General features: G+C 45.2%; 1 protein-coding gene across 5 annotated transcripts in view; it reads left to right on the top strand.

Moving 5' to 3' along the window:
- The first annotated feature begins 959 nt into the window (after window positions 1-959).
- SLC2A12 (solute carrier family 2 member 12) overlaps window positions 960-9,508 on the top strand; it is an 82,838-nt gene continuing 74,289 nt past the window's right edge. For all 5 annotated transcript variants that reach the window (XM_055324694.1, XM_055324695.1, XM_055324691.1 and 2 more), the window contains exon 1: window positions 960-1,202. The gene's annotated coding sequence lies outside the window, so the exon portion shown is untranslated. The remainder of the gene's footprint in view (window positions 1,203-9,508) is intronic.

Below are 9,508 nucleotides of genomic sequence, written 5' to 3'. Positions count from 1 at the left end.
TTTCAGTCCTAATGATTTTTTTTAAATGATCCCAATTTCCTCTCTAAGATTTTTCATTAAGCATGATTTGCTAGATATGTAACTGGAGATAAAATTATCACAATTCTGAAAGACCTTTGGTATAAATATATTCAAAAATCACGGGGGGGGGGGCGGGAATCCTTTTTCTCACCCCCTGATTTTTGTCTCTGATATCTATGGCCACTACCTCCACACAATGGGTCATTAGTCTGGTCTCTCTGAGCTGGAAACAGCCTCCTCCCCCAAGCGGACTGTCCCACAACTTGACTGAAGAGTCCGGGTTGGATCCTCTCTCAAAGACAACTATGTGTGAATGAACTGGATTACTCTGCTGTGGTTCCGGAGCGCCGCAGGTCCAGAGAATGCGCACGGTCTGGGTCCCTGCGGCGGGGCCTGGGGCCTGGGGCCTGGGGCCTGGGGCCTGGGGTCTGGGCCTGGGGCCTGGGGCCTGATTTGCCTGCCAGGCCTTGCAGAGAAAGAGTAACAGACCACATTCACCCAGAGCAAAGTCAGGCTGACACAGGGAAGGTGTTTTATGCTCTGTTTAAATGGTGAGTGTCACGACTCTCGGAGTAACAATCTGGCTGAGAAACTGGCGCACACTTCTCCTTCTCGTTTGCCTCTGGTGCTGCAAGACCAACCGGTGGCATCTGTGGGCGCTCCGGCCCGTCACTCTCCCCCTTCCTTCCGACCTGCAGGCTTCTCTTCTCTGCCTGTTTCCCGAGAGCCGCTGCCCCTCTGCCCCCACCCCCGCTTGTGGCCAAGGCCCGGTCCGAGCTCCGTGGCCAGGCCCGCTGACCCCTCGCTCCCAGCCCGGCCTCCGGAGGCGAAAACAGTCCTCAGAGCCCGGCCCTCCCACCGCCCGTGATAGGCCGCCTGGAATAGCTGCAGCGCGTGTCACCGAGAAGGGCAAAGCCTTCGGAAACAGAGACCAAGCTGGTCGCGAATCTCCCTGGCTTTGCCCAAAGTTCCCCGCTCCTTCTTCAGCGTGCGAGCATGGGGACCGTGACGGCTGCTGGCAGAGCGGGCCGCCGGGGTGGCCGGGGGCCGCGGCGGCCGCGGTGACCTCCGCGCGACCGTGGCACCTGCGGAAAACCCCGAGGGCCCCGGGCTGCTGAGCCCGCGGGACACGGCGGCGGAGGCGCAGCGCAGCGGCAGCCCGCGGCCTGCCCGGGCCCGAGGTAAAGCGGGGCGCTCCGGCTCCCGCTCCTGTGTGCGTGTGTGTGTGTGCGCGTGCGAGGTGCGTGCACGGGGAGAGGGGACAGCGTCCCGGGGGAGGAGCGGGCAGGAGGTGTAACGTGAAGATCCGGAAGCCCCGGGCCGGCGGGTCGGGTCCTCCGATGGGTTGACAGAATGTGCGACTCCTTCGTTTGGGGAACAGTCACTGGCAAGAGAGTCCCATGTGTAAACACACACGCACACACACGCACACACACACACACACACACACACACTTTTTCATTTATTGGCCCAAGTGGACAGTGTGTCACAAGCGGACGTTTAGACCCACCAGGTTTTCGATCGGTATCTCAAGTAGCCTTCAGAAAAGTAGTTACGTAATCAATGAACGCGACTTTCTTTTCTGAAGTTCCCAGCCAGAGCCTGTCATGAATTTCTAATGAATTTCCAGCCTAAAACCTCTGCTTGATTTGCTCCCGCTCTCTTTCCAACTGGCCTTTCAAAAACTCAGGTTCCTTTCCTGCTTCTTCCTCCCGGAGGTGGAATTTGACAAAGTTTTAATTCATTTCAGGGGTCTTTTGCTACACCAAGTGCTGGCCTTCGCTTCCACGTTCACAATCCCACAAACACGGCGCAAGCTCCTGGCTAACCTCTCCTACTCTGTTAGTCAGTTCCCAAAGGAATAGAAAGGATCACAATAGGAAATTAAACCGAACACAGATAATTCTGCGTAAGGCTTTCCCCAGCTCTGCTCCCCTTCACCATACAGTAAGTGGATTCCCAACCATCAGTTGGAACTTCATGAATAATCCAGAACACTAAGTGACACAAAAGGCATGTACCTTCCACCTTGTGACGGCTTTATAAAGTCATGTTTGCACCCTGGGTTTGTCTGATCCGGGGCTTGAGTCCGTGACACCACCCCAGCCTCCCCACCCCCCGCGGAAGGCCTGGAGAGGCTCCTCAGCAAGGAGCCTAGGTCAGCCTTCCCAGCCCTGATCCCTGCTCAGCTTTGCTCCAGCTTTCCCACTTGTGGTCAAGAATGAATGCCTGGGGTCACGCTTCAGGGTGGCCAAGTCCTCTCCCAAGCGGAGCTCCTCTTCTCCACCTGTGCTTTTTGTCTCTGAGCAGCCCAGGAAGGCTTGTGTTTGAGGGTTCAGGGAGAGAGCCGCAGTGTTCTCTTCGACTTCCTGAAAGATTGAGCTGCAGAGCTCGTGGAGGTGCCCAAATCAACAAAAGGGTTCACTAAATAGTTGGTGATAATGTCACAAAGAAGAAAAGAAACTCTGTCCCGAGGGGGCCTCTACAGCAACAATGAAAAACGAACGGTTTTAATTTCGATAGGGCTTTGAAAGCACTGTGTACTCCTAATAGGTTTAACTGCACAAGTGCACAATTATCCTGAGGTAGGGTCACGAGTATTTGTGTTTGGAAAGATTCCAGATATGCACAAAATGCAATTAAAGTGCAACTGTTTATGTTCAAAAGAAGTGAAAAATGAATAAATACTGTAAGTTATTTTTAAATTTTTAAAATCTAATTCTAATGAAACTTCATTGCGTAGAAAAGGAAGCTGAAGTGTTTTCCCCAAACCTTAAATGAACAAAACTTTGATTTGTGCTATAGTTTATATTTAGATGAATACAAAACATTTTAGTACTACTTGTGCAAATTTTCCTAAGTTGTCTGAGATGGACCCAAAGGTAATGTTACATACATCTGTATCGACCGAATGCATAGTGCAAGTTCACTCTGTGGTTTGGGATTATACTTTAGTCTGTTTTATGAAGATGTTGAGGCTTAATGAAATAACGCTTGTCAAATACTTCTTTTCACTTCTTTGTATTTTAAGCTTTCATAGTTTCATCCAGGAAATTCAGACTATTTAAATATGCTCAATAATTATCATACTTGCCCTGCATTTGAATATAACAGGTTTTTCTATATTCCTAGATGGGAAAATTAAAGCACAAAGAGGAAAGAGTCCTACAACTCAGGGCAAGATAATTAAATCATTTGGGATACCAAAAAAACAAATCAAAACAAGAATTTCTAAACTCCGTGATAGCACCCGTTAATGCTTCGATGTGCAATGAAAAGATCTCATGCGGCCATCCCTGCTTAAACTGGAGAGAATGCTTTGTTCCAATGGCTAGGAGCTAAACACTTAAATTCCTTTTCAAAAAGTTATAATTCAAAGTGCATATATTTTCAGTAAATTTTTCAGTGCTTACAGACATAAACGACCTCCTAGGCAGGACTGAGCTCAATCCTGATGCCCAGAGCTGACCACAACATAGGTGATGTTAGGAAAGTGCAGGGCTAGAACATCTCACACAAGGGAGAGAAGGTGTGTGGTTGGCGCAGGTCTACTCAGTGCTGGCACAAACTCACCTCGGTGTCTCTGGCCTGGGAGGCCTGATGCCTGCTCTTCCATCTCAGGAAGTGGGTCTCTCAGGCTCTTCCAATTTCATGTTTCAAAAGTCTGAGATTTAAGAGATGCTCACTTGTGTTAATCAGATGAATAGCCAAAGGCAGTTGTTCTCAGACTTATTTAAATCTGTGAAACTCCTTTTTACAAATGAAAAGCTGAAGAGGTGATCTATATGTAAGAGAGGTAATCTTAGCACATGTCTGGAGGACAGAGGGGAGGCAGAGCAAGGAAAATCCTGTGGCAGGTGGCTCCCTGCTCCCTTGTTTTTTAAAAATAGATTTATTTATTTACTCATGAGAGACACCCTGCTCCCTTTCCATCCATGTATCGCTGAAGGCTGAGCAGGGTCCTGGGTGGGGCCACGTTAGCAAACCGCAGGTCCATCACTTCTCCGCTCATGCAGGCCATGTCTTTGAGGTCAGGGCATTTTCACTATGCTCTTACTGAGTCTTGGATTCTCAGGGTTAGCCTAAAGCAGGCCCGCTTGGATTTAGTCCGGCTTAGCTTTCTCACCCTTCTTTGGGCAGCTTGAGAGGAAGTCTACTTGTAAGAGAGCGGAGAAGACTTTTAGAAGCAAGCTTATCCCCAGGGAAGAGTAAGTCTGGCCAAACAGCTCCACCCCCTAACAGAGCTTGGTTGTGAGACAAAGGGTTCCAACTACAAGGAACCAGTCATTTGGGGAACACCCGGGGCCTTAGCGATTACCATTTTTTCCGGGCTTTCCATCAGTGAAAGAGTGATAAATCCTGTGACAAAAAATTATTGTGTTTTAAGAACAGGCGTTATTTAATAAGTTGATAGCTGATAACAAATTAATGTATGCAGCTTGATATTGCCATGGGAATGACAGGATTTATAGGTATGCTAATCTATGAGGCCCTGTAGACTCTTGTCTGGAAATAAGACCAGATTTAAAGATAACTATCTCCCTTTTCACTGTAGTCAGCTTAGCTCTGACTGTGCGTTTAATGTCACTTGGAAATTACATCAAAAGTCTAAATTTGAGGCTTTTTGTGACTGTGAGGCTCCAGCCAATGACTTCTCCAAGACCTAGAAAGAGAGAAGCCTCTAAGCAAACATGGCGGGACCTGTTTCACCATGGTGTTTGGCTCACATAGCCAGGGCTCTTGTCTCCCATTGAGATCACTGTGACCTAGAGAGGGCAGGGAGATTGCCCCTTGCCACCACAGCAGCAGACATGCATTGGTGGGACCCTGCAGGTGGCAGGGCCTGGCAGACACGGATTAAGCCATTAATTAAGCAATGTGACTGACCTGCAGGGCTGAAATTAGTCAGCAGGCACCAGTGTGCCTGAGCCGGTTTTACAGCTCATGTCTCTTTGAATAGGCCAATGCCCCTTTCCCAGTTGGTAAATATTTTTAGCATCACCCTTCTGTCTGGTAAGATTGCTAGTTGGAGCAGAGGCCTCTGAGATTCCAGGAACACACCTTGTGGTAGTCTTGAATTTACCTTGTTTGTGAATTTTCAAGGGAGTACTTTTTAGTGGGCTGGATCTTATATTTGCTGGTAAAAACAACAATAAAAAAAAAAAAAACAACCACAGAAATACCCTCAAAATACAATGAATTCACCCTGGAGCTACCTAAGGAAACTACAATTTGCATGTGTAAATCAAAGGTGATTCAGCCAATTTTAGAATGCTGGTTTTAATTGCTGTGGATATGTGGGATTATATTTTTCATTCAAGAATAGTTCTTTTTATTTTTAAGATTTTATTTATTTATTCATGAGAGAGCACACAGAGAGAGGCAGAGACCCAGGCAGAGGGAGAAGCAGGGTCTCTGTAGGAAGCCAGATGCTGAACTCCATCCCAGGACTCCAGGACCACAACCTGAGCCAAAGGCAGATGCTCAACCAGTGAGCCACCCAGGTGCCCCAAGAACAGTTAGTTCTTAAATAGGGTTTTGGAGGTAGCTTTTTCTCAATTGTAGGAACAGAAGGCATACTTAGCCTAAGGGTGGACTCCTAATGGCCCTCCATTAGTGTGCAATTAGCTTGTGCTTCTAGGCATTGAAATAGCTATTTACTCAGATTGTATGAGCAAATGTTGGTTGTATAGGATTCTTAAATTGGAGGGCTCCCTGGTTCAATTTTTTCTCATGGACTGTCTTCCCCAAGAAGATGAGTTATTGAATAAAAGAGGGGATGAAAGCCTTGCGAAAAGATACCAAGTTATGGTGGTGAGTGAGGGGGAAAGTTGAAATGGGCTTCTTCCCATGAGACTGTTGGACCAAATACCAGATAAGGATAATTTCTCATCCATCTTCCCTCAGAAAGTACCCAATCTCTGTTAAAGGCAAAAGACTTGAAATCGCCCCAGATATTTCCCAGCTGAAACTTTGAGTCAAATATATAACCTTTATAATGAATCATAAATTCATAAGAGTTCTTTTAAATTCAATTTTGGTTTGTTTTTGCTCATTGGCATCATTTTACTTCCCATGTCACAGCAGTCTTTTATGCATCTGCTAAAAAGTTATGCCTCGATAATACATCAATTTTTCTATACAATTTAGGTAGACATAATAGTGAGACTAAAATAAATTATCATATTACTTTAATTTTAGTAGCTTTCATTCTTTTTGGACAATTACTCACTGTATACTATCGTGCCAAAATATCAGGGAGAAAAACACAGTTCCTCTGTTTGACTTATAGGAGTATTTTTTTTTTTCCCTTGGGTAAATCAAGTATAATTCATCTTTAAACTGTTAAATGGTGCTTCCCATGGAAGTAATTGTTTCTCGGCAACACTAATGACTCAGTCAGCCTGGCATAGTTAAGCTCTGGGGGTTGTTGGTCACATCCATATTATTTTCTCCAAAATGCGGTGCTCCTGCACTCACCTGCTTCCACACTTTGTGGAAGCTGGAGTTGGTAGCAATGTGCAATGTTAACTTAGAAGCCAGCCCCAAATGGCATCTCAGCCTCAAATGTGCAGGACTTTTACGAATAGAGAGAAAAGTTGTGATTAAGATCAATTTGTAAGGTCAGAGAGCATTCCCAAGCTAATGAAATGTTTCAGTTTCCACTGGGAGACAAAACTGTTGAAACCCCAAGGCAAAAATCACAGGAACAATTTTTTGTGATGTAAGCCCAGTTATGTGTAGGTACCACCCAAAACAAAGGAATTCAAGAATTTATGAAAAGGCATCATTGTTATGCTGGAAACAAGGTATCATTTTACTTCCTGCGCTATCAGTAAGGGAGACTGTTTCAGTTTTACTTCCTTGTTATGGCAATTTTATCTCACTGATTCAGACTAAACAAATCTCTGTTGAATGATTATTGTAGTGCTTCTATTACTATTATCCCTTCTTATCTTTATAACAAAACTTCACAAATATTATCCCCAGTTCACAGATAAGCAAACTGAGGCTAAGAGAATTGCAGCACACATTTACTAAGGGCTTATTACCATGCGCAACACACTGTTCTATCTCATGAATTCTCATAACGACTTTATGAAGTAGGTAATGTTATCATCTATATCTTAGGAATGAAAACATAGAGGAACAGAAAGGTTAAGGGACATGTCACAAGCTAGCTGGCAGCTAACCAGGCACTCTGATTCCTGACTGTACCTTCACCATTAAGCCCACGCACCTCCAAGAGAGAAGCAAAGGGGCTTGCTGCAGGAAGCATGGATAGGTATTATGTGGCAGAGTCTCCGTATCCTAAGATCCACTCCAGGGGTTTGTCCACTTGACCTATAATACCATCCAGTCCTGATGTCTCTACTTCCTGCTCTGTTCTGTGATCTGATGTGGGATTTGGGGTCCCTGTTTCACTCATTTCAGAACTTTATCACATTTTATTTTAGCTAGTTCCCTAATTTCCCATGCAACATGTCTTTGGCTTTAAGATTATAGGTTCCAAAATAAAATATATCGTCTTGTTCCTGTCAGAGTTCTGAACTGACTGCAAGTACTGTGGGCTTGGAAAACCCCGTGCAGTGCATTAGAGGTAGGGACTATGCCTGACCTCTGTATTTCCATCAGGGATCACATGAAGGAGGGACAGGTAACCAGCATCTTAAGCCATCAAACCCAGATGTAACGGTGACCACCTTGCTGATTGCACAGTTTATCCAGATGAACCTGTCACCGTCTGTGCCCAACACATAGTATTGTTACATAGCACATGCTTAATTGTTAAATGGGGAAATGAATTAAGTGTTCAGCTGAACTAAAGAACATTTAATTAATTAATTAGTTAATTAATTAATTAATTTTAAAGATTTTATTTATTTATTTGACAGAGAGAGAGAGAGAGAGAGAGCAAAGGAGCACAAGCAGGGGGAGTGTGGCAGAGGGAGAGGGAACCCAATGTGGGGCTCCATCCCAAGACCCGGAGATCATGACCTGAGCCACAGGTGGATGCTTAACCTACTGAGCCACCCAGGCACCTCACTAAAGAACATTGTATTTATTTATTTTCTTTAATATTGTATTTATTTGACAGAGAGAGAGTACAAGAACAAATAGGCAGAGGGAGAAGCAGGCTGGCCACTGAGCAGGGAGCCTGATGTGGGGCTTGATCCCAAGACCCTGGGTTCATGACCTGAGCTGAAGGCAGATGCTTAACCAACCGAGTCACCCAGGTGCCCCCTAAAAAGAACATTTTAATTCAGCAATACTTACTGAGTTGGATATTTCAGAGTGAAGAAAGACATGTAAGACATTATCCATGTCTATAGATTTTACCAACTCATGAGAAAGATAAGAATCTAAGTAATTACAAGGTCATCTTAGGAAATGTTGAGTCTACTAAGAATCAGGCATGATACTAGATCCTGGGTCCAGCGGTGAAAAAGAGACATCCATGCAAGGCAGATGCTCATTGCCAACTGGTGGAGAAAGAAGGGATTGGGGAACCCAAGATGGAGGAGGTGGCCAGATAAATGACACCATGCTATGCTAGTGCCCAGGGGACAGCTCTGCCAGTTTTTAATGGGTTCTGGAAGAGAGTAGAGTGAAGCTGAGTCAAGAAGGTATAACTGAGGTCAGTGCATTTCCAGAGAGCGTTATAAGCAGAGTAAATGGCTTATATACGAGTTTTGAGAAGAGAGAATAGCACATCCAGGGATCTACAGATATTTCTGTATGACAAGAGCACAGAGTTCATCCAGGGGCCAGAGGATGACAAAGGAATCTGGAGATGTAAGCAGGGACCATATCAAGAAACCTTTGTGTGCTAAGTACCATGAGAGGAAGAATTCTTAGGAAGAGGCCGTATCAGATTAGGGAAACCAAGCAAGTTTCTGAAAGTGATCATAGTGGGAATAGAATTAGGGAGTCCTAGAGCCCTCACCTGCACCTTGAAATCCTCCAGCTTCCTGGGGTCACCATTCCTTTAATATGTAAATAAACGTAGCTCCAGCCACCACAGGGTCTCCTTGCTTGCCAATCCCCTCTGCCCATCCTCAAACACACACTGTACGCCTTAGGAGTCTTGTGGTTCTTCTGATCACTTTTTCTACCAGCTTCCTGTCTCCACCAGATTCCTAATTTTCACCTCGTGCAACTAGTCTTTTCTCTCATCCTTGCTCCAATTTACGCATAGGTCATGGCCCTTCTTCCTTCACATTCTCAAATTCCAGTCATACAAGCTCTCTGTGGATCATTACTATGATTTGAAGAGAGCTATAGTTCTATTAAATATTTGATGGGCCCATTCTTAAAATTCCCCTGTCAAATCCACCATAGGAAATTTATTGTAAACCAACTTTTCTAAAACCCACAGGCCTGTGGCCTATTTCTTTATGTGCCCCCCCCCCCATTTTCCCACCCCCATCCCAACTCCTCCCCTACAACTTGATAACCTGTCTGGACCTTTGCTTCCATTTCTCCC

This window comes from Nyctereutes procyonoides, unplaced genomic scaffold, assembly GCF_905146905.1.
Source record: "Nyctereutes procyonoides isolate TBG_1078 unplaced genomic scaffold, NYPRO_anot_genome, whole genome shotgun sequence".
NCBI lineage: Eukaryota > Metazoa > Chordata > Mammalia > Carnivora > Canidae > Nyctereutes > Nyctereutes procyonoides.
This window is presented reverse-complemented; position numbering and strand designations above follow the sequence as displayed.